Source organism: Crocodylus porosus, unplaced genomic scaffold (assembly GCF_001723895.1).
Source record: "Crocodylus porosus isolate Cpor-Errol unplaced genomic scaffold, CroPor_comp1, whole genome shotgun sequence".
Taxonomy (NCBI): Eukaryota; Metazoa; Chordata; order Crocodylia; family Crocodylidae; genus Crocodylus; species Crocodylus porosus.
Genome location: NW_017728909.1, coordinates 36,496,446 through 36,502,566, shown reverse-complemented (window position 1 = coordinate 36,502,566; position 6,121 = coordinate 36,496,446).

Sequence of the window (6,121 nt, the reverse complement as noted above, 5' to 3'; positions counted from 1 at the left end):
CCCATCCTATTCTCATCCGCCCACCCTTGTAACCTGTCTAGGTCTGATTGTAGCCTGTTGCATCCTTCTAGTGTGCCCACATCCCCCCACATCTTAGTGTCATCAGCAAATTTGAACAGGGTGGGAATAAAATCCTAGTAGGCAACTGTTGATCCTTCTGGATCATGTGTGTGTGTAAGAGGTAACCCAGACCTTTGATACATATACCTAGGCAGACATATGGAGGGCTGCCTAGACCTTTAGACGGTTGAAACAAAATCCAATAAGACATTACTTACAAACACTTACTCTTGTTACTGTGTTCTGATTACTTCTTAAATGGGCATGATGTGACAGAACTGGCACTCAAGTCAAAGTTATATTAGCTAAACAACCACAAGAGCAGTCTGACAAAAATAAGAACAGAAACAGTATAGATCACTTGGATATGCTCACAATTAATTTTCATATTAGGAACACTGTAAAGCTTATGGTAAGATATTTTAAGATATAGGGTCAAATTCTGCTTTCTAGGTAACCTCATTGTCTACAGTGAGATTTCAAAAGTGTAACTGAAGCAGAATTTGGCCTATGATGTCATATTAGATTATTGTTTTGCATGTATGCTTACTGGAATGAAATTTTATTTTGTTACGAGCACAAATTTACCAAAAAAAATATGGACAAGCTTCACAAAAAACCCCCACTGTGTTGCAGACAGAACAATCAGTACAGAACTTTAAGATGGAAATAGTTGAGTTACAGTGTTATCCAAGCATTAGACATTACAATGTTAAAACAAAAATACAATTTGTTGTAATGTTAAAACAATGTTAAAACAATGTTAAAACAAAAATACAATACAAAAATAATTTTAATATGATCAGAGTAATACTGCATTGGAATTAACTATCAAAGGAAAGAGGAAAATAAGTTAATGGTGAGGAAGGAAAGACTGAAACAGAAACAAAAGAAAAATGGAGCAAAAGATAGAAAGAGGAAAAACAGTTGCCAACAGAAGGCTTGTTGAGACCTTCTAGAAGATGTGAACATAAAAGAATCTTCATGGTGTGGTTATGTTTCCTAGGATGGGAGGACCAGATGTAGGGTTTATTTCCTTGGGAGGGGAATGTTTTTCCATTTTTAATGTTTAGTGCTTGGCAAGATTCAGAATATGAACAAGGCTATTAAAGAGTATGGGAGAGAAAACAACCTACAACCAATCTTTTTTAATATAAGGCAGTATTCATGGTAAGCACATTATGCCCCATCTGTCTACTCTGCTATTTCTTGTGTGTTACTCAGAACCTTCTGGTGCTTGCAGATAGTAAACCAGAGTGAGTCTGCCGCATTATAGCAATTCCTTGTCCCCATAACGGTTAATATGGGTTGGCTCCAACCCCTTATTGTCATTGTCCTGTCGTGTGGGAGATGTCAATTCAGTTCCTAGTTCTGAACTCTTTCTCTGATCTGTGTGATTTTACCTGGGGTCCTGGGGGCCTCCTGGGGCAGCAGCCCTGCTGATCCAGCTGCATGGAGCCTGGCCGGCATCACAGCTCTGGACAGCCAGACTCTGTTTCTGGTGGTACCCGCAGCTGCCTCATGCACCATGCCACTTTTTGCAGTGGGTTGTTTTTTTGGGGGGGCAGGGGTGTGATACCAAGACATCATGATATCAAATTCTGGCACTGCACTGCAAATTTGAAGTGCAACACACAGTTGCATGTTTGCTGCGAGTGGTTTGTGATGCCACAAACAGGTTTGAGGCACTGCAAACTGCATGTGCACGCTCATCTGGATGCACTCAAGGAATGTAAATCAGACAAGTGGAGGAATCCTCAGCTTCCAGTAGTTAGATAGAAGTGCCCTTTTCTCTCCATCCACACACCCAAAAAACTTCCACACATACACTGATCCATGTCCTTGAATGAAACATGCAAACTGGTTATTTGTTAAAAGATAAAGGGGATAGGATGACTGGGCACTTACGGGATATTAGATCTTCATCTGGAGTGGAATCTCTCAGCCTTTTGGAAAATGAGACAGACCAAGAAGTTGGACAGTTGTTGAATGCAGCTGAAAAGTCTAGCAATTACCTTTCCCATTTCCAAACCCCTCTCTGGTTCCCTGTATGTCAATGGGAGCAGTAAGAGTAGGATCAGAAGACTAGAATCAGTAGTCAAAGGACCGAGATATTTGGCAAGTCCTGGCGGAAAGTTTAGAAAGCCCAGAGAGGGATGTGGCTGAGGAGAGAGAAGGTGCCAACAGATACATGGATGACTGGAGGATTTTCAGTGGAAGAAGGAATATGCAGGATTTTCACCTTCATTACACTGGTGAATTTATGTTAAAAGGTAAGCATCCAAAACCCCCAAATCCATTTCAAATAAGTTGAAGAGAAGACACAGGCCTACTTCTAAGGAAGTACTGCATTATTGTACACTGTTATTAAACCTACTGGGCCTGAGTACAGGCTTATTTGTTTTCTACTGTTAGGTTCTGTCCTGCTGGACTTTTACACCAACTGGTCACCTCCCAGAAATAAAAGTGCACATTAAAGCAAAGGGACCCACCAAGACAGATCCTTATATCCATGAAGAATCAGTTATGGGTTCCTTGGTAGGATAAGATCTTGATAAGGAAAATGCAGAATTACGGACTATTAATACTTTTGATTGTATATGGTAAGTGTTAGGAAACATTTAACAAACAACCTGTGCTCTATGGTCAAGTGCTTAAATAAAATTGGGGTTGGTTGTGATGGAAACAGCAAACCAAACTCAGGAAGTACCTGCCCATATTCACTTATTTACTAATAACAAACAACATTATGTTAACAGAGTTTTCTTGTTTTTATTTCTTTTCTAAAAGCTGTTTTCAATTTCCTTTCAAATTTATTCTTGACATTATGTCATTAGAAATAAGTACACAGCTGAGCCTTCCTGGTGTATCTGGTAACTAATTATTTGTCCTTTAGCATGAATAAACCTGCTCAAATACTTACAGCTTGAGGAAACACTACTATATTCATTTGACTCAGCCCTGAGTCACTATTGGATTCCTCACTTTACAGAATAAGAGAAATTATGGCTAGGGAAAGACTTAAAAGTTCCCCTCATCTCCCTGCTGATTCAGGATTATTACTCCCTATAATCTCTGGAGGACTCTTCTTGCTAATTTCAAATGACAAACAGGGCTGCTACCACTTGTCACTTGGGAGACAATTCCAACATTCATTTCATCAATTTTTTCTTGATATGCAGACAAAATACTCATACTATTTGCTTTGTTTCATCCTCCTTTACTGCATTCTTCCGAATCTCCTAACCAGTGTTTCTCCCTCCCTGATACTAACACTTCAGTACTTACATACTTCGATACTAACTCTTCAATACTTACAGATCAAGAGTTGTATCTGATCTAAGGCCCATCAAACCACAGTGGAAAAACTCCCATTTGTTTCAATGGGCTTTGGATCAGGTCCTCTGGCTGTCTATGTTTAACCAAGCTACCAGCATACTAAACTATTTTAATCACCACCAATGAATCATTCGTTTTTGTTGTTCTTCTCCTCTGAAGTCCTGCCAGCTACCTGCAGTTGGACGGGGCTGGACTCAGGGTGCTTACACAAGTGCCATTGTTGTCGTGATTGAGCCCCTGAAAGTGCTCTACAGCTGTGACTTAACGCATGGCTGCAGAACACTTTTAAAATGTCCCATTGTGCAAAAACTTAACCCTAGTAAAATGTATTAGATGAAGGTGCTCTGAAGCAGAGCACCTTAGGGAACTCGTGTTCCCTCCAGAGTTAATATTTTGTGTGGAGACAAGGGCTGGGCTGGGCTGGGCTGGACTGAGCTAGTTCTTGCACTGGCAGCAGCAGCTCAGCCCTATCCCCAGAGCTGTCAGTGGGGGAAGAAAAGGGAAGGGAAGAAGCAGCCAATACATCACTGCTGGCTGCTTTTGAATGGCCAGAGCTAAGTGGTGGACAGGGTGGAAAAGAGCCCCATCACTTCATTCCCTCCCCACCTCCAGCTACCTCAGCCAGGCCAATGAGGCAAGGGACTCTGTTCACCCCACCCCACTTCTCAGTTCTAGCCATTGAGAAGCAGTCAGCAGCTCTGTGCTAGCTGCTCTCTCCCCTTCCACACCTTCCCCCACTGACAGTCCCAGCCTGGGGAGAGGGGCAGTTCAGCATCCTTCTAGGAGGCTGCTGGCTGCCCCCACCTGCTGGCCAGGGCTGGTTCAGGCAGGCTCCAGCTCTCCCCCTTCCCCCCCAAACATCTGTTGGGTCAGGGGAGAGGAGCTCTAACTCATGGTACTTTATGTAAAGTGCCATGAGTTAGAGTGGAGCTCTGAATGTTTGTAGGCACCAGCAGGGACCCAATTGGTCCCTGCCAGCCTTATGTGGCTATGCTCTAATACATGCACATTCTTTAGGTACTGAGTTATGGAGAATCAAAAGCAATGTTTCAAGGGAGATTTCACCAGTGCCATATAAAAAGTGATGATTTCCTATCTGATGTGTGGTGTTATATCTCAGCCTATGTAGCCTAAGTTTGCATAGTTTATTTATGAACTCCACAATATCACACTGCAAACATGATCCCTAATGTCTCAACCAGCAAAACATCTAACAAACATTTCCTTCTATGTAATAACTGCATTTGGATTATTTTTCACCCTATTTTTTCCTTGCACATTTCAGTCCCATTTAGCTACTACTTACTCTCTAGGTCTTGTCTTATGGTTGCTCTGCCATCTTAACTAGAGCCCTTTAAAACTTTCAAGCATTTGTGAATGTAATATGAGCTGTCTACCTCTTTTTCCATGCCAGTGTTACAGATGTTCAGTGAAACAGGACCTAACATTTGCTAGCGTGCCCAATGGGTCCCTGAGATACAGAAATAGCGTATTTAATTTATAGTAAAAATATAAATCTTACCACTGCTTAGTCATCTGCAATCACATAATCAAGTGCCTTAGTTCTTCCTTCTCATTGTTACTTGCATCAGTTACCTGGAGCCGAAAGTACAATACTGCTATGCCTCAACAAATGAATTAGTTTGATTTTTCTCTCTCCTTTTCCCAGTGATAGGTGTTTAGATACCATAGAGAAGGGTAAGGCTGAACAGACTGCCTCCTTGGTTCATTTTTAACTGGCAGAATTTTCCTACAGTTCTGAATGCCAACATAATGGTCAATCCTTTTTAGCAGTTGCTTCTTTCAAAGTAATTTTCTACAAAAATAGTTGTCAAATAGCCCTTTTTCGTTGGAAAAAAAGTTTTGATGAAAAGCTTTCAAGCAGCTTCATGATACAGTTTATTTAATTGAATGTATAAATGTATTTCTGTATAAATGTGATGAGTTTGCTATGTGGTTGGGAGACTTGTGGCGTAAAATGACTAAACACAAACAGTCTTTGACTTATGATGGCTCAATTTGTGGTGATCTGTACTTGCAGCACTCTGCATTTTACACACCTGTTATTACTTACGCCACTGATCCTTGCACTTATGGCAGGCAAGGGGCTGGCGTGGGACACTTACCGGAGGTAAGTTCAGGCAGTGGCACCGCCCCGAGGCCATATGCTCCCGGAGGCGAGCTGGGGGCTGGGGGCTGGCGCTGGGGAACTGCTCCACTTCCCAGCCCCAACGCCATGTGCCTCCTCACTCCCAGAGGCATGGTAAGGTAGGGATGGGGCTGAGGGCTGCATGGGCTCTGCCAGCTCCAGGGAACTGCCCCATGCCCCACATCACCTCAGGGAGCAAGGAGGCACGTGGCATCAGGGCTGGGGAGCAGAGGAGTTCCCCAGAGCCAGTGGAGCCCATGGAGCAGTTCCCAGCCCCCATCCCTGCCTCGCCATGCCTCTGGGAGTGAGGAGACACATAGTGTTGGGGAGCGGAGCAGTTCCCCAGAGCTGGCAGAGCCTGTGGGGCAGTTCCCCAGAGCCAGCGGAGCCTGCGGCAGCCCCCACCCTTGCCTCGCCTCACCTCACCTCGCCTTGCTGCTACCTGCCCCACATAAGGATTGAGGAGCTTACCTTTGGTAAGTGTCCCATGCTGGCCCCAGTGCCTCCCTTAGTTACTGCATTGCACTTTAGAAAGCTTTGTACAGGGTATATCATTTATCAGTATATATCATT